Below are 27,124 nucleotides of genomic sequence, written 5' to 3' on the forward strand. Positions count from 1 at the left end.
GTAGTCATTTTGTAAATAAAAATATCGACAAAGCCTCTTTGACATTTTATTTTCGTAAGCATATTCGTCTCAGTAGATATAAATATATGGCTAGGTGCCAAGTGATCAACATAAAATTAGAAAGATGAGAGCGCGAGCGAAATGAGCGCCAATGTGGAAGAAAAACACTCAAAGCATAAGCGAATAGCTCAATAGTAGACAGATAAGAGGAGTCACACAGGCATGGTAACTACATAAATGTCTTACAATAAGGTAAAGCAGTGATAATGCTGTGGTGATCTTCAGGTAACTGTTGGATCGGATTGAGAATGCAGGAAGATTGCAGTTAAAGTGTCCGTCAATAATTATAATTTTATTATAAAGAAATTAATGCAATTTGAAATAATTTATTTGCGCATAAGATAATGTCCAATTAATTCAAAACAAAATATTTTCAAATGAAATTCAATTTCTGCGAAAGAAGTAATAAATCTTTAGAATATTTACTAAAAAATTTAAAGCTTGACCTCAGCAAAAAGGCCAGACAACATTTTAATCTCAGATGTTAGTCGAGCGAGATCAAGTGTGCTGTGGAGATGACAGTAGCAGTCAGACGGAAACTTCCCAAAAAACAAATGCGCACTTTGAGTGATTAGTGATTTTAATGAGCGTCGTCTGCTTTATGATTTCTCCGAGAGTTCTTTACCTTGCAGTGCTCGAGAGAAACGACAAGGCGACTGTAACTCCAAACACACAGGTAAAGAACGACTTAGGAGTGAGCTATGGCAAAGCCAAGTAGCATGGCAATTTATTTGGTCGCTCAATAATTATTTCGAGGCAGCATTTTTTTAATTTAAAACCGATATGCAAAGAAAGTGGTGCAACTTATGCGATAACTGAGTTAGACTGATATACAAAGGGACACACTGCAGTGGCGAACTGAGCACTCACGTTATTCGAGCAGTGTGTCGTGCGTTCCATAAGAATTTTTCAAATTAGCTTACCCCTTAACTAATACTATGTTTACGTTGGCATAAAGTCGGACTTATGGCTAGAAAAGGTCTAAGGGACAGTAACAATAGTAAAATATATGAATCACATAGCTGAACCATTGCACCTGAGCGGCGTAAGCATTATTTGGTGCTGCAATTACTCAGAGACAATCCAGCGAGAAGCTGGTTGATTAATGAATGAATGAACTAGGCGAATGCGGCGGTTATGCTCACCGGCAATTTCGAAAACACACAGAAGACAGTGCATACCGGCATGCGGACCATAACAACTCAAACTAAGACTACGCAACTGCAAGAAAGATACACAACGACGAAGAGCAGCCACAGCAGCGGCCAGCAACCAGCAACCAGCCGGTTCAACGAGTTTTTCTTCGATTGCTTGCGGCCGGTCGCGCTCACTCCCACCGCTCAGCCGGTGAATGTGTCAGTGGAATTGAGTTGATCGGTCTGCGTTGTCTGCCGCGGCGATTTAGTTCAGTTCGAGACGCTTGGTGAGTTAGATGTGCGCGCGTATGAAATTGACGTCACGTCCGAGACAACACAACAGTCAACCTAACTTACACGGGTGCGGGCTAAATGCATTCAAGCGAATGTTTTTGTGTCGCGCTAAACAACAACTAAAACGCCAATAAATATGAAAATGAGACTTGCCTCTGAGACTGTGCGCGCCCACCGTTGTTGCATTTCGTTTTGTGAAAGAAATTTCTAATTTCTGTAAGCGAATTCTTTATAAAGCAGCGAAGTTGTTGCGCAGACAGGAAGCTAGTGAATGTTGCCGCCATTGTTGTTGTTGTTTATTGCTATAGTTATAATTGTTGTTATTGTTGTTTGTGGCTGTTGAGACACTCGCCACTCGCCCAGCTGTGTCGCATCGGTTGTCTGGCGGCTGCTGAGTGCCAAAGTGGCGTGCAGATTTACGAAATTGTTGGATTTTTGTTTATTTTTAGACGCTGCGCGAAAGCAGCGAGAAATCAACGAAGGCAACACGAATGAGTGACACAAAAGTGAAGGCACATATAAAAACAAAAGCAGAAAATGCTACATAGAATGTATTATGAAGTAGCGCAGACTAAGAAGAAATGAGCAACGCAGAATATAGGATGTGGCAGACAGAGCAAAACATTAGGCGTAAGGAGTGTAGCTAAGAAATGAATTAAGGAATAATAACAGAGCGATACGATCGCTTAACTAAATGGAGTATAGCAGCTAGTTTCGCTACTTAGTACAGGATGTGGTTCTTGCTTTCAGCAAAATATTTTTTGTCTAACAGTTCTGCTTCCTTGCCTTTTTTTTGCTAAAAAAGAAATGTGGTTACGCTGCACATATGTCCATATAAACACAAATTTCACATTTTAATGATTACTAAAAGAAATACAACAACAATGACACACGCTTGGCGCCAAAGGCTGCGTGATTTCGTAAAAATAAGAATGAGTTAATGCAAAAGGTATAAAAAATGAGCTGATAATCAAAATTACTTGGGGTAAACAATGAAAGCAACAATAACAACAACCTTACACGTGATAATAAAACAAACGAATAAGCATAAAACAACAACAATTGGCATATTCGCACGCACAACCATTGCGAGGCATTGACAAAGCGTCAAGTGTTTGCCGGCTTAAAAAGAAATGAAAATAAATGCGAAAAAATAAAAAAAAATATACTATATATGAAGGGAATTTGCCAATAATTAAAAGTTACAAAATGTGGCATTAGGCAAATTCAGCAAACAATACAAATTCGAATGTGCTGACAAATGTAAATCTTTCTTTGTATGTTTTATAGATCTTTCAGCAACGTTTTCGTAAATAAGAAACTCAAAGAAACGTCGACATAATCCCTAATAATAATAGCAGTAAAACGTCGGCTTTAGCAGTGTTAGATAAAAGATCAGCATAAAAGCACAAACAAATAATATAAATTATAAATAAAAAAATCCGAAATTTCGTTAGAAAATTTGTGAAAGAAATCGATAAAAAAAATACTCCAGCTACTTTTAGCAGCGTTTTTTTTTAATATTTTTTTCATATAATATTACTTGTGTGTTGGTGCGTGTGCAGCGCCTGAAACCTGCCAAGTGCAAGCGTACTTGAAAAAATTGTGAAGGAACGCATGCGCAACCCCCAAATGGCTGCGCTTTTGCTGTTGCAAGGGTTAATTAAAACATTATCAAACGTAGCAGAAAAACAGTGAAATATTTTGCAGTTAAAGTGTCACAAATCTACGGCAAAAGTATTGCAGGCTTGCTAAACAACGTTGCAGCGTAAACAGGGACTGAAAAAAACTCATTAAGGGTAAGTTAAGGCATGTAGTATTTAGCAATTGTAGCAAGAACTTTCAAAACATTCAATTTCCTAGCATAAGTTACCGTGTAAGTCGTAAATTCCTTTCGAACACACGCGAAAATGCAATTAACAAGCTTTCGCCGAAAATCGCTCAGCAATGCAATTTGCAACCACCAAACAGCGCATGTCAACTCTACCTTCCACTCCGCCTCGAATTCAGTAATAGCCACTACTTTCCTTTCGGTTCGTTTGTATTGGGTACAGACGCTTCCAATTGATTTTTTCCCCGATATTTGCACAACGTCTTTTGCTGTTGTTATACGTTTTGCAACGGCGCTGTGTAGAAGTGAAAAAGAACGCCGGCGACTGCGTGTTGTTAACCTGTTCAGCTAACTAACGGTACTTTCGAAAAGTATTTCAATGCGTCAGCGAGCGCCTGCTCAGCAGCTCACCTGCTTGACAGCTCGGTCGGTCGGCCACCACCCGCTCCTGCCTGCCGCATAACAGCAGCAATTGCCCCACTTTCGTGCCCATTTTGCGACGCCGCTGCTAAATACTGGTTTATTTTGCCCATTTTTGGAGCGCTTTGCACGCTCTGGGTTTGGTTCGAGCACCATTTCCACATTGTCATCGTCAGCGTCGTCATCAACAACAACATTATCATCCATCCATTCATCCAACTCTGTGCGGACTTGATGCTCAGGTTGCTAAATTTGGTCTTGCAACAGGTAGACAAGGAGAGAGAGTCGTTGGAATGGCGGTCTTTAGTGACCGCCTAACAAGCTTATATATAAATATATGTATTGTAGACTGCATCCAGGACACAAAGGCAACATAAAACGTCAGCTACTATTCCGGCTCTGGTTTTCTGGATATATACTAACTTGTTTTACACCAAAGCCTATGCTTTTGTTAGCTCATTCCTGTTGTATTATTGTACCAACTGGACAGGGTATAATATTGGATAGTCGAAAACGTCGTGCTGCGATAAGTAAATTTCACAGACTTCTCTTGAAGCCAACTTTATCTCATCAGTTGTTGACACTAAAATATAGCATCAATCGTCCGACCAGGCTGGAGCAGCTCATAGTGAATGATTCCTTTCCAATCCCACCAAACACTCAGCATGACCTTGCGAGGCGTCAATCCTGGCTTTGCGACTATTTGTTGAGCTTCACCATGCTTGGACCATGGTCTTTTTCGCACATATTGTCGTATTTGATCCCCGATAGAGAGACTTTTCGTCTCCCGTTACAATTCGCTTCAGAATTCGATTTCATTTCATTTCACCAAAGGATCAAAGATCTTAATTCGGTCCTTTAAATTTTTCACAGACAATTCATGTGGTAACCAAACATCGAGCTTCTTTTTGTAGCCAGCCTTTTTTAAATAGTTCAAAAACATTTGATTTTGAATGTTAAGCTCCTTACCGATGTCAAGGCTGCTTATGTGACGGTCTTGGCCAATCTTTTCCATAATTTCATCGAGTTTTTCAACGATAGGTCGACCAGAACGAAATAATACTTTAAGAGAGAGACTAGATCACATATAAAGAAATCTTTAGAGCTACCGCAACACCTCACTTTTTGAAAGAGGAGCAGTGTTCTCTTGCGGACTTTGGCCATGAGTGTGAACTACAGCCGAAGCCCTTCTTTCCACATGCATCGCAGAGCTCTCACAAAAATTCCTGTGTTTTGATTGAAAATAGTTCTATAGTTAGATTCGGTATATCGCCTTTCCCTGAAGCACGGTGCAGCTGTGGCACAATTGATCAGGAAAATTAGTTTTTGCCTCAAGCGCTTTTTCGCCAACGAATCGTTTCTTTATTTGCATATTTGTCACATTCGCAACATTTGCATGAGCGGTGGGAGCACATTAGGCAGCAACTAGACCAGAACGACGATCGGAATGCGCCGCAGCGGTTCCCATGAAGCAGGATTAATTTCATACATTTCAACGTCATCGAAACATTTCCGTTGGGCGTTGCAGCAAACCGGTGAAAAAAACGGGGAAGATGCAGTCAAAGCAAATGCTGGCACACATACACATCAATTCGTTACCAGCGCTCCCCATATGATGACAAGTTGCATGCAACAACATGCGGCAAGCATCAACAGCAAGTACACGAAGCAAAACGTAATAAAAAGCGTGTAAAAAGGAAGACGCGACAGAAATAGACACAAACACACACCGACATTTTCAGCTACAAGACGAAGTAAATAAATAAAATATTGAATCGCTGCACACATCGTCCAAGGCAGGTATGCCTGTTAGTGCTGTGCTGTGCCACGGTGCACGTTGTTGTATTGGGGAAGTTGGTAACATTGAAATGAGTGCAACCAAATCAAAACCTGACAAGAAGCAGGCCGCAGGAAGAACATGAAGCTACAAAAACACATCTAACAACAACAAAGGGCAACTTCTAACAAGCTACACACACACATGCAATGTACACTCGGGCTTGCCACAAATAAACAAATAAAGGTAGTAAGCCAAGGTAACTCGGTGCAACAAACAATGCAACCGACTGCAGAGCCAAGCGTAGGAAAAAGGGTCGGCGCAGGCAAAGAAGGAAGGTGAACAGCTCAGCTACGCGCATACTGCGGTGCATCTTTTACGCCAGCGGATGGTCAGGCAGCAACCATTTGGATGTAGTTGTTGTTACTTGTTTAGGGTCGATATTGAGCGGAGCGAGCGTAAGTAACAACAAAGCAGTGGTGGCCTTCAAATACGCGTTCGGCACATTTTTTATGTGAAGGAGATAAAATGCAACTATGTAAGTAAGGCGAGGTAGAGTAGCGCTCATCAACAAGCCTAACTGGCACTGATGGTGGGTAAAATGCTGGCTAAAATACCGAACGGAGTTGCCAAACCTTGAAAGTTGAAAAACCTTCTTCTTATGGTATTATTGCGTATACTCGATTTGGGTCGGCTCGTATTGTTCGTTACAAACTGCAAGATATTGATAGCTAACTCTCAGAAGGTAACGTTTAGTTTAGGAACCAGTTTGAACAACTAGCATTTAGCTGTGCTTACAGTAAGAACTAGTACAGTATTTGAATGCCGGTAAAGATTGGCTAGTCGAAAAAGTCTTTTCGTATTTCGCCAATAGATGTCGTTGCAGTCGTACGTCTCCAGTGCTACCAATTCCATTGTGTCATACCAATGTGTCTATCGGATATTTTGATTTTTTTCTTTGATTTACGAATCACTAGAGAGTGGCTTTTTATTTTGAAATCCTATTCATGGTTGTAATAGATCTCAAATGAATACATGTATATTATAGCGGATCGGCTGTTTTCTATAAAATCGCTTATACGGGAAATATTCTAGGGATCATTCTGAACAATTTAGCTTAGTATGTATGGGTCTAACACTTGTTTCGAGCCAGTGATTTTTTAAGTAAAGTTGAATTTTTCGAAATTATAAAAACTTCTTCGAAAATGCGACAAAAAGTCCTCGTATGAACGTAGTCTTTACGTCCAGTTGGTTAAACAAAAGTTAAACGGAAAAGGGTCGCATGATGTAGTATTGCACTTTTTATTAGAATAAAGAAGCAGAAAACCGAAGATGACAAGGATAAAACTACATTACAAAAACAAAAACTTCAGCGCAAGAGATGAAGAATGCGCCAGCACCGGAGAGGGGCTAAGTGTTTCTGAAGCCCACAGGGGCCAAGTGCTGCAATAAATCGAGTGAAATAACAACACAAATAACAGGAACTATTACAATAACAACAATGGAAATCAGAGTCAATGCAATAGATGTTAATACGGTTGTTTGTTGTTGTTGCTGTTGTATGAATAGTACCTGTTTCGAAGCAACTGAAACATAATGAATTTCGAGAAGAAAAATGTGGAAACCCCGGCAACCCAGCATAACACTAAAATAACAAAAGTGAGGAAGCAATTTTACAACAATAACAATAAAAACGCACAGCAATGCTACAGGGAAGTAATAAAAACGCATACAAGAACAACAACAACAGCAGCAAGAGTGAACGAGTTTGGAGTTTTGATAATCATAAACTGCAGATGAGTACATGAACATACAACAATAACAACAAGCACATAAGCGAACTAAACCCAGGAATGTGAAACGCATGGGATGCAAACGGCGCAACCGAAGCGAGCTAGATCATTATTTAGTAAAGTAAATAAATATTTTTGTTTGATAAATGCAGCACTCGACAGACGACGCGCACACACACACACTTCTACATACCCAATTGTATGCCTTAGCAACGAGGCGTTGCACAGGCATTCTTTTCATATTCTGGGGCTGTGTTGACTTTTGTCTAATAAGTGCTTTCGTTTTTCTGGCCGAGGGTAAACACGGAAAATTCAAATTCGTTGCCACGCACTCGAAGTGATAAGCGCACGCCGCCGCAAGATCGTCTCGGCGCGATGTCTGCTTTTCGCTTTTGAAAAGAAATTTCTCATTTCTCATTTCTGAACGCATCCTTTGCTTTTCTTCGTTTGCTCTGCCGCTGATCGCTATCAGCGCGGCGCACTTGTCTCGTAGTTGCATTGGAGCGCGGCGCATGTGCAACCACAGATTTGCATATGGGTGCTCGTGCTTTCACAAATATATCGGATCGGCATTTACACGTGTGCTCATTGTTATCGCCGCGCCAGTTGCACCTAGTCGATTTGTGTTGTTTTCGTCTGGTCGTCTTTTTTGCTGCCCCGGCCACTGAACTGCAGCGCATGGCACGCACGCAGCCTCAAAAACTCATTTCATGGAAATTTTCACTGCTTCAAACGGTGTGAAAAAAGATCATAAACATTTTTTGCTGAAATAAAAACGAAAATCGAGAAACTGAATCAATGAAGCCCCAGACTCCTGCTCCCATTCACGCCGCTGCTTGAAACAGCAAGTGACAGCGCATTTTTGCAATGTCGGTGATACGTGAGTTTCCAGCGAGTGGAGCAGGCATACATATGTGCATATGAAAGTGTGTGTGTGAGGAAGTGCAGATGCGCATCCATGCAACTTTTTCCCAGTAATTTCAATTCGATATGGAAATTCAAGGCTTTCGGAAATTGAATACTCCGCAGAATTTCTTTGCAAGCATTTCTAACGCTCTTCTTGCACAACGAAATCTGAATTTGTTGCTCGGATACAAGTTAATCTATGTACCTTAGCATATACCATAAAATAGAACTACATGGTTGTGAACTTCTGGTGACCGAGATATATGTATCTTCGCTAATTCTGACTTGAAATAATTATTTGCTGAAATTGCAATGAACTGCAGCAAACCAAACTAGACTAGTGAACAAGAAGTATAACCTGATACATAAACGAAATCGGTTGCCTTATAATGCAGAAGAGGAGCTATAGAGAAAAGGTGCTTTAGCGTGTCCAAAGAGCGCTCGAAAAGGCTACAATTGCTACAAATCTTTAGCGTGTCCAAAGAGCGATTCTCATTGACATCTCCGGTGTACTACGGACTACACCAACAGTGGCGCTTAAAACCTTTTTAAACATAGAACCCGTGGACATGGCGGGCGGGTGCATTGCTGCGAAGTGCGTTCAAAGCCTCAAGGATGCTGGGTATAAGAGGGGACCTAATAAGGACTACCCTCTCTATCTTCAACTACATTCCTGAAAACTTGGATCACTGCGGTGCTGCAGTTCCTCGTAGCGACTTTTTCTCTGTTCACATACCGTCGAAGTAGATGTGGAGGTAAGTCGCTGGATAACAGGCGTAGTGAGCTTTTTCATGGACCTTCGTCAGCTTTCGATTTATGCTATCAGGACACTGTTGTGTTTTTCAGGCAGAAGCGACTGCTATGAGGGTGACAGTAAACGGACTCCTCTCCTGTCAGAGCGGAATTGCTAGTAACTCTGCAATGAGTTAACCCCTTTGGCTAAGTCATTGCCCCGCTCACAACGGAATGGGACCGAATTGGGTTTTTATAGAGAAAAGGAAAGGGATCTTGCGTTTTAGCACTGGTCCTTTTGACCTAGAGCAAAACGATGGAGATCTACTAAACTACTTATCGTAGCAGTTCCTACTGAGCGCTGTCCAGTTGACATCAATGTCGTTAGGTTTAAAATCTTGTCGGAGGCTAATTGCTAGGTACTTTTTCCTCCATTGTCCAGCTTTTCCAAGACCGAGGCTGAAACATTCTGACAATAACCGTCCCAACGAATTTGTGATACACTCAAAGGGCTTTGTCGTTTTGTAAAGGTCTTATCATCCAGAATATTTGAGTTTTTAGGTACCACAACGGACCGGCATTCTAAGCTGTCTAGATCGCTCTCAGGATTGGCACCTTTACGTAACCTAGGAGAGAGACTTTACAATCTCAAGTTTTATCTGAATGAAGGGAATCTAAGAATACCCTGAAATCTGTGAGTATCTTGCTATCTTAAATATAGATCAGGTAGATGTCTATGCGATCACACTACATTAATTTCATAGTCCAAGTATACATTGAATCTGTCATCAGACAAAGCCATTACTTTAGACCTAGCATTTCACAAATGTACCCTTTGAAACAATCAAAGGTAAATAATAACTGTTCCATTGAGGGTATATTTTACTCGGGTCCATGCGATTGCCGCGCTTCCTTATTCCCACAAAATTTATGTAATAATAAATAACAATAACAAGTGTAGAATAGAATTAAAAATAGCACCAATGAACTTCGAGCTGTCAGCGGGATGCGTAAACAAAAACAACAGTACGGAAGATGCTCAAGTGACACCAACAAAAACACAAAAAACAAGCAGCCACCGCTGCCAGGGCACCACATAATTATATTCATATAAAGATAAGGATTTCAACGCACAAATGTCTATTTATATTACGTGTGTATTTATAAATGATATGTACTATATGTATGTATGTATGTAAAAATAAAGTAAGAGGCAAAAACAAAGCGGCAGTGCGCACACAAAATGCAAATGCATAAATTACGAAAGATTACAATGGCATTTGTTTAAAAGTATATCATTACAATATACAATATACAACAACAAAAGCTAAATGACACAGCGTTGGCGTTAGAGAGATACAAATTGAAGACGAGCGCAAGAAAAGGCCTGTCAACTCGGGCGCGCTCGGTGCGGCAGGTGCACATCTGGCAGATGCTTGGTTTGCTCATTTCGGCGCAGCTGGAAAATCAATGCAACGGTCAGCAACTTCATGCAAATTACAAAGACAACAACGACGGCAAACGGGATGAGGTTGAAGCAACAGTGTGAATGTAAAATGTCCCGAGAATATACGGCCGTTGAATATTTATAGAAACATTTCGCGGAGTGAGCTTTACACGGCATAATCTGCGGTCAGGGGCGAAAACCAAAAAAAATTACAAAATGTGCAAAATGATTTGATCTACTTGGAATGAGCTCAAGAGAAGCTGCGCTGCTCCAAATTAGAGCCGGGTCAAGTGTAGATGTAGTATAATAATAAAATGCTTGCGAAACTGAGCTGCTCGAAAAATTTAGAGAGAGAGAGAGACGAGCACCTACGTTTTGTTCTCTAGCTGTGGTTAATCAGCTGATAAATTTCCGTCCTGAGAACGCTTCTCAAAAACATCTTGAAAGTTTGGTTAATTCTCTGAGAAAAAAGTTAACAGTGGCGTCCGCTAGATGGTTTCAACGCTTCACATGGATGCATCAAAACTTCCCAACCAAGCTCTACCAGTTTTTGCCGAATCATCAAAGATGTGTGTGGATGATGGAAGACGAAGCCCTTTCTGTTGATCAATTCTGACCGTTTTTTCTCGATTGCTTGATTCACCCCTTGAGACCCCTTTGAAATCGATGCCAGTTGAGCCGGTGTGCTTCAAAGCCTTGGAATTCTTTTCACACCAAAATTTTGCAGCACTTTTTCATTTTGAAATGTTTAACATTAAGTTTAATTCGAAAAATGGAAAATGTGTGACCATTACAAAGAAACTCATGTCACTGCTTTCGCTCCTTATCTCCAAATCTCCGCCAGAGCAAAATAATTTGTTTACTCACATTCCGCTGGCATCTCAATTACTCGCCGCGCTTAATTAAGATTTTTCGTGTTGCGCCCAGCAACATGCTGCCCTCCCACGGGCGCTTTTGCACGTAGTCACGTTCAGCGCTTACACACACGCAACATCGTTACCTTGTTGCCGTTTTTAGATAAAAGCGCTCCAGGTAAGCGCAAGTCCACACACCGGCTTATAAGTAGATATCAGCATTGGAGATCGAAAGAGATTGCCGGTGATTTGGTTACGAAACTAAAACGCCCGCGTTCACACACGCGCAGTGCTGCACATGACAGCATGAGTAAGTGAATACTTGCAGTACTTCCACTTGGCTCCACAGCCTGCTTATAAATTTCAAATATGTTGCCGCGCGTTGCCGCGCAAAAACTGAAAATTTCATTTCATTAAATTGTACAATTTCATTTAACTGCCACCCGCTGCGCGGCGCAGGTATTTAAAAGTGTAGCTGTGTCGTATACGCGCCGCACCAAAGCGTAGTCTACGCGCTTGCGCAGTGCCTACTCACAGTTGCCACGCTACGTACACCGGACGGTGATTGACGCAGGCGCACACGGTTGTTAATCGTTGTGATAGTCATCTTCTATGAGCGATTCGGCTGCTTTGTCTTGCTGTTGCCGCACTTACAACGTTGATTTCATACAAAACTGTAGGCTCTTACCACCAACGGCGCTCCACATCAACGCATTTCTGAGATATTTTCATTTATTGGATTCATTATCAGTTTTTTTTGGCAAAAGCAAATCAACTGGGTGATGTTTCGGCCACGAAGGCTTTCATGGAGAGTATGCTGATTATACAGAGGAAGAGGAGGCATAATGACAAGGTCTTCATTTGAAGTCATAAGAGACGCACTAATAACTAAAGCTGAGAACTCAAATGGCGAGGGTGGCTGAAACCTGCCACAGGCTTGACAGAGTAAGCATCGGTTGCATGCCTCTCTTTCGTATGCTCTTCCTTCCGCAGTTTGCTTTGCGCGATCTCAATGAGAATATTATGCAATTGTGCCTTTCATACAAGTATGTATATCTGCAGCTCAGCTGACGCGGCGATAAATTGTTTACACTCAATACTCCTTGGCATTTGATTTACCCAGATTAATTGCAAAAAATTAAGCAAATCACTGCATATCAAAACTATGAGCGCGATTTTCCTTTGAAAATCACCGAAATAGTTATAAACGAAAAGAAATTGATAAAATGGCATGGTCCAGCGGGCACTCGCTTACCTAGAGCCGCCAACAATACCAGAACACTTTTAAATGAAGGAAATCGCACGGCGCAGCATTGGTGCTGGAAAGAGCGCCAAAATTGGATGCTGAGGGCTTCGCAAGCGCGCCAGTGAAGCGGAGAGAACGCATTTGAGTGAGGCACTGTGCCTAAGCCAACCTTTCGTTGGCCTCAACGCGCGTGTGTAACACGTGTGGTTTACAAGAGTTTGCGGCCGGCGTAGACATGTAAAGTTGTCGATTGTTGGTTTTTGCGCGGTGCGACGAGTGGTCAAGGGGTACAGACGGCGTGTGACGCGAATTATGCGTAAATATGGCGCTTGATTGAAATATTCATTTAAATATTTCATTTCAGAATTTTGCACGACTGCCCATATTGCGCGAGAACAATCTCTTCAATTATTTCAGTTTTAAATATTATTTTTTAATATTTTCACACACAATGGGCGCTGATCAGCGCGCCGCTCTAATTAACGCTTTATGTTCCTAAAATACGTGCCAACCTTTTCCCCAGGTAATTGCTATTATTTTTGTTTGACTCCGGCGCGTAATTAATAAACGTGGAATATTTACGTTTTTTCTCTCATTTATGAGCAATATGTTGCGTACAACAACAAAGCGTAGTACAGAAAAATGAAAACAAACCAAAATTGATTGCTTAATGTTGATTCAATAAATGCTGATGAGCACACACGGCATGCACAAGCAGTCACAACAACAACTTAGACAAATATGGTGTATTTACGACTGCACATGTGCGCGCCGTTAATTTTTTCCAAGCGCATTTTTATTCACTACAAATCGATAATAAAATTCAAATAAAATTTTGAGCGATTGGATGAGCTGAAAAATCACAAAGAAACGCATAAAAAATAACTTTAATATTTATGTAAACTAAACAGAAGAGAACGGTGCGGCGTATACAGAAGCTACGAAGAGTATTTACCACCGAAATGCGTAATGCAAAGCAAATAGAGTATGAAGTCAAATAAAAGTCGAAGCTCAATGAAGCATTTCAATCATCCGAAAAACCACACGAACCCAATAAAGCGACGCCGAAACGACGCCATCAAATTTACGGTATATTTTGATGGATAACTGCGTGCGACGGTAGTGACAGGTCGGTTTAGATACGCCCGCCTGCTTCGGCGGTGGCATGCACGGAGACGGAGACATAACGCGCCATTGTTTAAGACAACTCTTTCAATGCACGACGGCCGAGGCGTAACCGCGCCGCCACTGAATTGCAGCTACTGGCGATGAAGGTGGACTACGTTTTACATATATAGTTTTTATGAATACGGTTCATTGAGTGCAGAGGCGTTCAGTAATATAAAGAAAGTTCATATTAATGAATCATGAAAACTTAATTAGAGCTTTCACTCTCCTACTGCATTAGCGATATGTTTGGCGTTTTTTAACTTGCTGCAATTATAAACTTTTCACAACTTTTATAAAACTGCTTCCCATCAATCAATAAAACTGCATATTCCATTGAGCTTTCATTTCCTTTTTAACCGTTAATAAATTTGTTGAACATAAAAAGGCTTTCGTTTGTTAGATTATGTAAATTGGCTGATTTCTCATGAAGCTACGACTAACCATATATGAATTGCTAGAGTCACCTGTCCATTCTGATGCTTAGAACTTCTAGGTATGGATCAAAAGGACCGTCGCATATCAAAAAAGCTCTTAGAGCATACCACAAATTTATTGAGTGTAATAAGAACACCAGCCGATTCGCCGGGTTCGTAAAAAGTATGGCAACCCTGGTGATTCAACCTTAGTCTTGCGAAAGCCGGACCCTGGTGGAAAAAATGTGTAGATGTTTTCGCTTCAGCTACCTCCCTGCTACTTTGCAAGTTGCGTCCTCCATATTATTTAGCCTCACGTGAGTGCCAATGGGACAGTGCCCAGTTAGGACGCTTATGATTGCAACAAAGTGAGTCTTGACAAGAATGCTAACAGTTCAATAGACCTTATACATTCCACTCTGTGTCAGAAGGCTTTCGCAACCCCACAAATGCTGATTGCTAACCAACGCTTGCTGAGCGCGCGCGGAGCCAATAGATCCGCACAAAGACAGGATAATACTTTTCGTTCCCATCCTGATGGATGGTCTTTTCTTGAAAGCTCATTGGCTTTACAATTTTCGACGAATCCGTTGTGGCCAGGTACCCAGACAAGTTTAATATAGAGGAGCTTGAGGCTACTGCTACCGCTAGCGAGTTCCATACCTGTATAGCAATAACCAATCGAAACTCTACTTCAAATAACCGATTCAAATCACTAAGTTATTATTGTTATTATTTAATATCTGTCCGCCTGTATTTAAATTTCGAACTCTCAGCTAGTTTTACTCCGCATATTTACAAAATAAGCATATGAGCGTGTTTATATCGACATTTGCATAATCCAATGTCTCAAAACCGACTGTTATCTGTTTCCGCGCAAAAATTATACCCTACGCTATTTGTGGAAAAAAGCTCTCGGCAGCGGCAAAACAATAGTTGATTTACAAAGATTTATATCTGGCACATTAATTTGATTTTTTCCAACGCATTTACAAATAGTCTACTTAAATTTCACCGAAACGCGCCGGTAGGTAGTGATATTTATTTCTTTGTGCACGTCTGGAATTCCCAAACTCATTGATCCAACACTGAAACGCTCGAGCGGCTATGACTTTGGCTGGTGGCAATAAGCGCGCGTCCGTTCATTAACGCTTTTGTGCCATAAGAAAAATAAAACTAACGAAGATAAAGAAAAACTAATCATCATGAAGTGGTAAAAAATAGACAATCATGTGAAGAACAAAAAAGTAATAGTAATATCGAATTGTATTGGAGCGAATGAAAACAAATAATGAATACCGGCGTATGAGATTACAACCAATCACTGCTTGGTGGCACACAAAGCTCACAAACCAAAAAAGGGGGCTTTATATGTCAGTGACTCTTTTGAAATAACAGCGACTAGAATGTTTAAGAAATTGTTGAACGAGCTCTATTAGTATCGGAACTGAGAAAGTGGCAGTGATTGGAGTAGCTCACTTATGAACAAAGTACTTCAAAGGAGCTTTTGGACAAGCTTATTTAGGTTTACTTTCGAAAAGAGGTCGTAAAGTGGATGAAAGTTGAACTTAACAAGTGAATTTACGCCTGAGAAGCCCAACATGCGTTTGAACTTCAAGGTCAAAAGGTATCAGTAGCAAAAGCTCCCGCAATCAACGCAGCTTTGTCACTTACTTATTTCCATTCTATGACTAAAGGCATCGATTGTAGTTTATGTTGCTTTAAATATCATTTGTCAGAGGTCCATAAATAAGCATATGAAAACTTCGAGATCTTGGGAAGTCTGTCAATTTGCCGAACTAAATATATTGAGTTTAAAGGATGGAGTCATGTTCACGAAAGTGAGGAAAGTTCTCTGATTGCCATTCACTTGGGAGTGGCCAGAAATGATTCTTTAACATATGGCTCAAGCATCTCCTCAACAGGGTTGTGCGCTGGCTTTGGGACCCGCCACGTAAAAAACGTGCCCAATGAAAGTACTTTGAAAAAAGTAGCGCATAAGTCTTTCAAAAATCTCGATCGAAAATTACTAACTCTCGTAAAAACTTCAGCCAAAAGTAAGAAACGTACAATGTAACTGACCACGAAACCACTCAGTTAAGCGATGTGCTGACGCTTGCAGCCGCTGCATTTTACCGCACTGTGCTTTAAATATTGGTGCTGAGCAACGCTCTTAAGCGTTGAGCGGAATTTTCTTGTTTGTACAAACTGAAGTGGCCTTGTGAAGTGCCGGTTGCGTTCATACAAAGCCAGTTGGTAATGTATGGTGGGAGTGGCAGCTGTGTAGAGTGCTTTCGACTCATAATTATAATAATGTGGTATATACGATGTGTTTATGATGCATTACGGAAGTTTAATTGTACGAAAGCGTGGAGTGGCTGTGCGAGACCACCAGCAAGCGGTCAAAAGCTAAGTGCATCGAAAAACAACTTAATAGCGCCGCTGCCAGTGCACATAAGACAGAGTGGCTAGATTTGATTTACTCGCTTCCAACCAAAAAACACCGTATGTTTTCTAAATTGCACAGATCGGATACAAGAATCACCGGAAACCAATAAACCCCGAACATAAAACAAGTAATAGCGTTATTTATTCACATTTGGCATCTACTTGGCATTTAATTCGTTTACAACTCGTTGGAATTTTTCGTTGCTTTCGATCGCAGTAAAGTCTCTGCCGCCGCTGCTCAGCCTACGTTCATCAATTGTAGGTCAACAACTAGCAGCTTGCTTTCTGCGGCCAACTCACACTTTAACTATTCATTCACGACACTCACTCACTCAATCACGCAAGTGATCACCATGATCATTGTCGTATGCGACTAGCTGCCTCGAGACAAATGACTAGTGGCACGTTTCTTAGGCACTGCGCCACTCAATGACTCCGCGTTGCAATTCGCCTTTTCTCACAGGAAGTGCGCTTACAACAATAGCAGCAGCACCGAGCAGAAATCGCCGTTTGACTAACATGTGTGCTGATTTCCCTCTTCTGAACTGCTAGTCCTCTTTGTGTTTAATTTTATGAGTGGTATATATTAGATTTAGACTTTCGTATATACCTGCACATCTCATATCCACATATTTTTAGGTGGTGCTGCAAACATGTGGCTCACCACGTCTATTAATAGCTGCATGCCACATGCGCATGCAAACTGTGATTTATGATGTGCTGTATAAATGCACAATAGTCTTCTGCTGTAAGTTAATTAAGCCATCAGCAAGCTGGTGGTGAGAGGCAGACTAGCAGGAAAAAATAAAAAATTACTTAGTATGTCTGAAAAATAAGCTTCCATATATGAAGAAGAAGCTTACACCTGCGAATGAAAGCTTTAACTAAAAAAATTTACTACAAGAAGCTCTCTAACATTAGTAATTTAAGCTCTCAATAAAAAAGAAAAAGTAAGAATAACGTGAAGGTAGAGATTTGACTCCTCCATATTTGAAAGAGAAGCTTTCACCTGGGAATGAAAAGGTTTCACTGGAAAAAGTTCACAAAAAATGTCTTTAATATTAAAAAGTTAGAATAATGTGAAGGTCGAGAGTTGGCTCTTCTATATATGAAAGAAAAGCTTTCACCTGCGAATGAAAAACTTTCACTGAAAAAAGTTCACAAAAAGGCTCTCTAACATTAAAAAGAAAAAAAAGAAAAAGTTAGAGAGAACGTGAAGGTAGGGAGTCTGCCATTTATGAAAGATAAGCTTTCTCCTGCGAATGAAAAGCTTTCACTGGAAAAAATTCACAAACAAAGCTCTCTAACATTAAAATGAAAAAAGAAAAAGTTAGAAATAACGTGAAGATACAGAATTGGCTCTTCTAATATAAAAGAGAAAGCTTTCGCCTGGGATTGCAAAGCTTTCACTGGAAAAATTTCACAAAGAAAGCTTTTTAACATTAATAAGAACGTGAAGGCAAAAAGTTAAAGGCTAAACTTTTCTTCAAGCTATACGATTTCAGTCTTAACGCCCAACAACCGAAATTATCTCTGACGTCACTTGATTCTACAATAGTTGCAAGGTGTACAGCTTGAGCACCATAAATCCCTCAAAAGCATGAGACATCAAATTGCGTTAATTAATTATGAACTTTCCCATACTTTCACTCAAATCTGCCACAAAAATCGAAAAGTTAATCACAATCTAACGGGATAATTGAGGTGTAAATGCATTTGACACATTATTTTGACTAGCTGCCAGTTGGCATGATGGCGTTCGCCCGCCTCTATTTGCCACACATCAATAAATAATATTTTCTGCATGCGATACGCCAATCAAAGTGGTTGTTGCTGTTACTGAAGCTGGCTTTGCCAGACATATGCGACTGTTGCTGACTTGCTAGCGGCACAGATAAGCGTGGCGGATTCATTCGACGTCGCTCAATTTGGCAGCAATAAACAAACAAATAAGCAAATATGCGTTTAAAACAACAAACACATATGCTTCCCATGTATGTGTTTAGTCACCATGTGTGGCTGCAAGTTGTTGCCGCAAAAGCATAACGATATTGTTGCAACAACCGCAACATTATTTGATGTGTGCCACAATACAACACAATTATGCAGGAAAAATTAAATGAAATGAGAATTGCGGCAATAATTACGAGTGGCAGAACGGTATGTACGACAGTTTCCCACCAGCCGACGACAACAATAGCAATAGCCGCCAGCTAATAAACACGCCAACGAAACGTCAGTTAATTTTCGGCTCGCAGTGATTATGATATCTGCGGTCCGCGGTCGCCGGTGTTGGTGCTGGTGGTGGTTGAGGTGGTGTCTGCGGTTTTGTTGTCGCCCCGATTGTTTTGCTTGCCATCACCTATCCGGAGCGCGGGGTATTTATGCTGTCAACACTGTTACGCCGCCGGCAACTAACAAAAAATGCATGACACTGGGTGACAAACTTATTACGGATGCTATATTCAGCCAGGGTCAACATGTTACTCAGAGTATTACCGCTTTGTGCATTTAACGATTGGGTCGAACATCAAGATGAGCTTGTACTATCAAGAGCTCAAGAGATATCAAGGTTTTTAGAATACGTTACATCTTTATATATAAAAATTACGAGTTACGTTGTTTGTCCGCGTTGGACTCCTAAACTACTGAACCGATTTGAGCACACTGTGTTCAGTTTGAACCAACTTAGAAGATAGGATAGTAAAAACAATTCATAAACAAAAAATACAGTGAAAGCTCTATTAAATGGACGCTATATTAACCCGACATCTCCATTAACCATGCACATTGGCCGGTCCCACAATTTGTTGATGTTTATTAAGTACAATCTAATAAGCGGCCAACTCCCTTAAATAGACAGAAAGGATGGTAACCAGACATTGAGAAAAAATAGCTATATTCTAAAATTAATCGGTTACTAATGTCTAGTTGTACTTATGGGAGGAGCCAACCTAATGTCTAACTCGACTAATCTGTCGCTTTTGCTTTCAAAAGTCAACAACGAGGCCCACACATTCTGGTTACGCTCGAATTCAGCTCTCCCTTACTGGTTGTCAGCACGGTTTCGTTGCCCATTTCGCTGACATGTCAAATGTCTGTCATATCACGCTTGACACTACGGCGACATCATCTGTAACCCCTGGCAATGCTCACATGTATGTATCTGGTATGTGTTTGTGACTTTTCTCCTTACCTGCCGCGTTTATCTCGACGCGATCAACACATGCAACAAATAAACGGCAGGAAAGACGTTAAAAATAGTATCTCATATTTTTCACTTTGTTTGCTTGACATTTTCTCATTGAATTTTGTCTCTGTAGCGACTTTGTCTCATTCGTCTCACACAGAAAGGTCAAAAAAATTCGCTTCATGATGAGCAAATAGTTCACTTCCTGTGTGCTGACAGCACTCTCTTGTAATACAGGTATGCTTGTTGTCGACCCTTGCTGGCCGGCATAGAAACGGCATCTGTATCTGTCTTGTCTATGTTGATTATGTGTCAGTACGCTTGATAAGATAGCTGACAAGCGTCCTCAAAATTGGTTACATTTAGTGTGTCAAATGTTTGTCAGTAGCGCGAAGTTATAGCGACCTGTAGATAAGCGACAACGCTACTGACCGTCTGGACGTTATAGACACCGTTCAGGTATGCTCCTAGCTTCAATGTTTTTTTTCTCAGCTTATATCACTCCACCAAGTGGCCCTGTCATAAGTTTTGGCTTTAATTTGTTAATTGGTGTGCGTAGTTAGTTTCTCAGCTTTGTCTCTTAAGCTATTTGTTGTTTTAATATTTGTGTGTTCTTTCGTAAATTCCATTCACATCCGTCATGCTATTAAATGTATGGAATTTTCCATGTTCATGCTTTTAGCTAGCATAGTTGAATATTAGAATTCTACAATTAAGTGCCTAAAATTAGCTGGTCGCTGATATGAATTTTTGAAGAGTGCCAACGATGATGAAGCAAATTATCGGCACTTAATTACCCAATTCTATGATCTTCCAGTTAAAATGGTAACAGGAGACGAAAAGTGGATCAAATACTACAATAATGTGCGAAAAAGATCATGGTCCAAGCGTGATGAAGCTCAACAAATGGTCGCAAAGCCAGAATTATGCTGAGTGTTTGATGGGACTGGAAAGAAATCATCCACTATGAGCTGCTCCAGCCTGGTCGAACGATTGATTCTACATTTTACTGTCAACAATTGATGAGACTGAAGCAAACAATCGAAAAAACGGCCAGAACTGTTCAACAAAAAGGGCTTCGCCTTCCATCAGGGCAAGGCTAAACCACACACATATTTGATGACTTGACAAAATTGGGAGAGCTTGGCTGGAAAGTTTTGATGCATCCACCATATAGCCATGACCTTGTACCATCGGAACTCCCTTAATGGAGTAAAGCTGTCTTCAAGAGAAGCCTGTGAAAATTACTTGTTGCAGTTTTTCGCCGAGAAACCAGCAAAGTTTTACACTGGTGGAATAATGTCTCTAGCGAAAAATGGCAAAAAGTGATCGACCAAAATGGTACATATTTTGTTCATTAAAGTTCATTATAAATATAAAAAGAAAAATGCGTTAAAGTTTGATTAGAAATACGAAAAGACTTTTTCGACTACCCAATAATAACTGAAAATTTTGCAGTTCGTTTTTACTTTGTTAAAATTATATTAAAAAGATAATTGGAATCGTCGGTATACGACACTGTGAAACAAACTGTCATACATCAAAATTCACTTAGCTTATATATAGTATATTCACTTTAAAGCTAGTTAGATCATTGTATACAGCTCTATATTCTCCTATCAATGTCTAATAGTTTAAGCCTCGATTAAAAATTCGTCTGATGTCTAGCTTTATTTTCGCTATTGCCATTCTTTGTTTTGTTATTATTTCGAATTTTTTCTGATCCTCAAGCTTGAGTGTTGGAATGAAGAGCAATTAAGATATTAGAAAAATTCTTGTATAATTGCGAGCTAATAATCTGTTTTGTTTTTTACTCCACATTCAAGATTCTTAATTTGAAATTAATGAAGGGTCAATGAACTATGGTTGGTGGCATAAGAATTCATTGATTAGCAAAAAGAAAAAGCTTGCATCGCTGAATTCAACAAGCGAGAAGTCTTCTGGTTTTTTAAATAAAGTTAGAAATGGGAGTCAATTCCAAGACGGAGTTTGCATATTATTTTCAAATTCAATTTGATTCCCGAGATATTGGCAAACACTCAAATCATTTAATGGACTTTAATGGCAGCAATTCACTTTTATTATCCGTCAAAATGTTGGTCATGGGAAACTGAAATCGAACAGCGGCACTAGCGAGTGCAATGAGCACACATTTTCATTTTACTTTTGTACTTTATCCATATAAATGTTAAACGTTTGAAGATTTGTAAGCTTTCGCATTGTCCCACCTCTGCCACAGCTGCCAAGCTACCTCGCTTCGCAATGTCTCTTAAAAGGTTCGCCCTTTGTTGTGCTCACTTCGTTAGCTTCATTAGTTGTGTTATTCACAATTGTGAAATTCTCAACCTCAAGTTTCTCAGCACAGCTGATCGCTGCTGCCAATGTTTGGCTGCAGTGCGTAGAAGTGTTGTTGTGATTATTTGTTGCCAGTAATTTGTGTTAATTAACGGTTTACAGCAAGCATCTATGCGCTGTGAACGCATACGCATACAGAGAAGAGCGAAGCCATGCGTGTCTGGGTTAAGAACTTCAGCTTACAACAACAGTCTCTCGCGTTTCATGCGGAATAAGACGAAGTCTCAGCTCGAAAAATAAATTAGCATTAATTACGGCAATAAAAATACATAAGAATGATTACATTCCCAGAAAGAGTTACTAGACTTCGAGCCAAACTACAAAGGTGTATGTTTCCAAGCGACGTACAGTTCATCTGCAGTTACGGTTTCGAGTCTTTATTTTTATTTTTTTTTTCCAATTTTTCCTCTCACATTTTTTTATAAGGGCCGTTGTGTTCGTGCAACGGCATTTAGCGTGGTACAAACGCACGATTTATCAACACTCAGCGTTAACACTTAATGACAGGTGTATGTGGTCTTCCGCGTCGCCAAAGCTAATGTGTGACTTCGTGAAGGTAGCGCAGGTTTATTTCACATACATATATCATATATATTTGTAAAGACAATATTTACACAGATATATTTTTAAATAAAAGCGCCTCATAAACATGCAATTGGCAGCTTCATGACTCGCAGGTTAGGCCAAAGCTATCTCGGGCAGAAGTAACTAGTTTTTTTCTTGCAAACACTTTTGAGAATAGAGATTCACTTTTGTGAGCATAACGGTACTACGTACTAACTGCTCAAATCGGAAAAATTATAGTGCAAAAAATCCAGAATCTTTTTCAATCTTTATAACCAATATTAGTATGGAAGCAAACTCTCTAGAGTAAATATTGGCCAGAGTAGAGTCTGGAGGGCGTGATTGGGTAGTTCTATTGATTTGAAAACCACAGAGCCCTATATTTACATTGAACAATTACTGTTTTTTCAGTGTTGTGGCAGCCAACTTCTCCCTTTTGGTCTGAGTTTCACAGCTCGCTTCGTACGAACCATCTTTTTGTCCTTGGAGTAACTCAGAAATAATTTACTTCTGATTTCTTGTAGCCGTTTTCCAACCGTCTTCACGTGTGTGTAATATTTCAACTGTAGCCGCGAAAAAAATTAACCACTTAATTTTCTGGGATTACATGAAAAATATTAACTATCTGCTGCCGCATAATACACAAATGAGTGATGTTGTAGACAAACCAGAGCAGCTAAACAGGTATTTACCAGTGTATGAGTCGCGTTCCCCTTTGATAATGTCTGCATGGCACAGCATCGCTACCTCAAGTTGTGTAGCCGTGTCGCCTTCTGTTGGCCACTGTGTGGCACAACATCATGCACAATAGCCATCCCCTCTGCACTCACTCACTTCCACTGCACAGCCTTCGCTTTAACCATCATTTATGCTACTGCTTTTATAAAAATCCGCTTGCAGCGGCCAAGTCACGTTCATTTGAGGCATAATGCAGCTGCTGCCGCATACAAAAAACGCAAGAAATGTTGGAAAAAATGAACTCAGCATGCAACAGCAGCCATTAAATGTGTCTCCTCTTGTTGCACGAACACAAGCGTAGCCTTCAAGTGCGGCAATGGCGCTGAATAAGTGGAAAAAGTCGTCGTCGTCCAGTTTAAATGAGCTGTCGCTTCGCACAGGATAATATCGAGAGATTTCCTTTGTGGCCGCTGCGCACTCATTTTTTCCGACGAACGCGCTGATTTATGCTGCGACTCGCCATGCTTGACTCTGCCTCTGATGCCTGCATTTCTTATGCACTCTTGTTGCTTTGCTTTCCACCGTTTATGTTATGGTTTTTGTTGAGTAGCTGTCGCGGCAACAGCAGCCACTGAACAGCAGCAAACAGTGACTCAGACGACCGGGTTCCATCATGTCATTGTGTTGGCTTTGTACGCCGCAGTGCCTTGCATACTTGGCACTCATCGTAATAACTACGCTATCCTTTTCTATGCACAAGTAGTGCCTTTAATGCTCGGCATGCCGCCGATGCCATTCCAACTACTCACTTACTTGGACAAGCGCTTCACGGTGCCACTCGAAGCTCCTGGACGACTACTGTCATTGAGCCTGTAATTTGTTGTTCGCTGTGCTTGCATACAACCTTTGATTATAAGTTTGGTAGGCACTCAAGTGAGTTATAATTCGCCGAGATGGGGGCCTGTTGCTTCACCTGAAATTCTTAGGCTACATTAAGAAGAGGCGTTCTTGTGATCTGCGCAAAGTTGCCAGAAGCATAAATCATTGAATAACTTTAACATGTATGCTAATTGAGGTTAGTTTTCACTTAATTTCCATATTTGATGATAGAGTTTATGTCACAAAAAACCTCTTTGGTGTTCAAACCACCTCAAAGTTTTTACTTCCGCCGGGTTTATGCTCCTCAATTCACAGCTCGTTCTAGTCTCATCCGATAGTGCTTGCTTGTTTGCACACATGTATTAACTTATACAACATGTTGCATTGTCGCACAATTTTTTTGCTTGTGGTTTAGTGTTTAACTGGTTTGTTTAAATTTGGCTCAAGTGAGAATGAGCCGCGAAATTTATGTGCAGCGCGCGTCTAATGCAAGCAGTTCGCCATAACTCTCAGTTCACTTAATAAAATATTTGATTTTCTCGTTGGCTGCTCTCATTTATACCCACACAGCATGCATCACAAGAGCATATTAGTTTAGTGCACATACGAATTGGTAAACTCGCTTGGTATGGGTTAGTCGGTCAGCAACTACAACCAACTCCAAAGCGTCACGGAAGGCATTATCCGGAATAGCCTTGAGAGCCGAGGTGCGAGCTGCTTGGATCCCCTCTATCGTCTCAAAATGCTTGCCTTTCATCGTCATTTTCATGTAAAGAAACAAAAAAAGTCTGGGGGCCACATCTGAGCTGTAGGGCGGCTGCGGAAGCGTTGGGATGCCGGCCTTGGTTAGGTAGCTGTTCACAAGAAATGCGGTGTGAGCCGGGACGTTGTCGTGGTTCAACTTCCAATCGCTGCGATGTCTTGTCGGACCCGATTGACCTTTCGTTTGAGTCTCTTGAGGACTGCCACTTAAAACCTTGGCGTTGATGGTTTGTCCAGGAGAAACAAATTCATGGTGGACGCCTTTGATGTCAAAAATGATGTTTGTAGAAGTAACAGTCGCCTTTTGAGGACTTCCACGTAAAACTTGGCGTGACGGTTAGTCCAGGAGGAACAAATTCATGGTGGACGATGCCTTTGATGTCAAAAATGGTGTTTGTCGAAGTCGCAGGTCTCCCAGCAGGCTCTTCATCAGCGACCTCTTCTCGGCCCTCCAAAATATTGTAGATATCATTCAAAAGATCACATTAATGACATTCCCTTCGGAATTTTTCACGTTTCCACTCGAATTTATGCCTTTCTTATAGATTTTTCCTTCTTTAATTCCATTTGTTTTACACTTCGTGAAAAGTTCTGCTTGTTGTTATTGCTCCAACTTAGTTATTGGTCGCGCTCCAAAACGAAACGAAATGGAAATTTATGTGACATTTCTCTCGCGTGGCTTCTTTCGCCCTCTTCTGCTGAAAACTTTTATTCAATACTATCGAATAGCTGTTGTTGTCTCTTGTTTTGTTTAGCTCTCGTTAGTCTATCGCTGCTGTTGTTCGCTTTAAAAATAGTTGCGCCTTATTTATGGGCTTTTTGTTTTTGAGAAAATGCGTTGAGGCAACGGGCCGCGCGCTTAGCTTGCCTGGCGCCACACGTGCGTTCTGCACGTTGCCAGCCATGAGTCGTGCGGCTGACAGGCAGTTATAGTTCTTCAACGCTTCGTTTTCGCGACCACTGATTTATCACATATCGCTGCATATTTTTAATTGGCTGGCGTTTATATGAAAATTTCACAATAAAATTTTATAAATAAGCGACTGTGAGAAAGGGGTTAACTGCGAGGTTCGTTTAACGGCACAGATAAAGTCCATTATGCAACAGTGAAATGTTAAATATTCCAAAAGCGCCTGATTAGCACACAAATACTAGCAATAGAATTGGGTTTATCGGCAGTGAATTTAAATCCACAAAGAACGACGAAGCGTAAACCAGACCATTTTAGACGGCTTAGCATTTTTATTAGCCAAACAAACGTGGGAACGGCGAAATTTAGTGGAATGTATGAATGTCCCGAAGCGCTCCATGTAGGTGTGTTCTTCAGCGAGTGTGTGAGTGGGTGCCGTAGACATGATTGGCAGTTGTTAACAGCTGTTGGAATGGAACGAATTTGAGTGGGCAGCATTAATTGCTGAATTAATGAACTGATGAAATTTCGAGCACACAGATGCAAATATGATTGGTTTAGCAAACGAGACACCCAGCTGCAGACTTACAAATTTGGGTATCCTGTAAGATGTTTTCTGCATTTTACTCTATCCTTTTAGATTTACTCCTTACGTTCGATTTGCCCTGCGACACTTTCCCAAATGAGTTGATCGCTCTAAATTATTCACTATTGAGAACCACTATATTATTACAAACAGCGAAAAGCCTGATAAAAATGAACCCAATTAAGCTGTTCAATTACCAAACGTTTAGTACGGACCTAGGAAGCCAGAATCCATGAATTTCACGCGTTGTTGCGCAATATGTGGCACAACAATTAATTAAAAGTAAATAAAAATGGTTAAATAGCGAGCAAATCAGCCAACGTTATACTGCACTACGATAGACATAAGGCTGAGGTCAAATGGCTGTCTAATCGATCGTCTGATTGATCGAGCTTTTGCTTAATTTGATCGTTTAACGGCATCAATGAACAAGCATTTTGTCGAAGTTGTCTGCGTTGAGTGAGCGATATGGACGCTTTTGTGGTAATTGCGGGTAAGGTGCCGCTTGACAAAAGCCACAAACAGCAGCAACAAATAGAGCGCCGATCAGTGCTGGGGATCGCCAGTGATCGCCATTTACGGTTAAGGCACATAATTTACAATTTCCGAAACAAGCGCCAATAAATCTAACAAGAGTTTGATGAAAAGACATATGTTTGGCAGTGGGAGTGCG

General features: G+C 40.7%; 1 protein-coding gene across 1 annotated transcript in view; it reads left to right on the top strand.

Moving 5' to 3' along the window:
- The first annotated feature begins 1,481 nt into the window (after positions 1–1,481).
- LOC126758370 (interference hedgehog) overlaps positions 1,482–27,124 on the top strand; it is an 82,711-nt gene continuing 57,068 nt past the window's right edge. The window contains exons 1-2 of the mRNA XM_050472627.1: positions 1,482–1,706; positions 2,781–3,289. The gene's annotated coding sequence lies outside the window, so the exon portion shown is untranslated. The remainder of the gene's footprint in view (positions 1,707–2,780; positions 3,290–27,124) is intronic.

Source organism: Bactrocera neohumeralis, chromosome 5, assembly GCF_024586455.1.
Source record: "Bactrocera neohumeralis isolate Rockhampton chromosome 5, APGP_CSIRO_Bneo_wtdbg2-racon-allhic-juicebox.fasta_v2, whole genome shotgun sequence".
NCBI lineage: Eukaryota > Metazoa > Arthropoda > Insecta > Diptera > Tephritidae > Bactrocera > Bactrocera neohumeralis.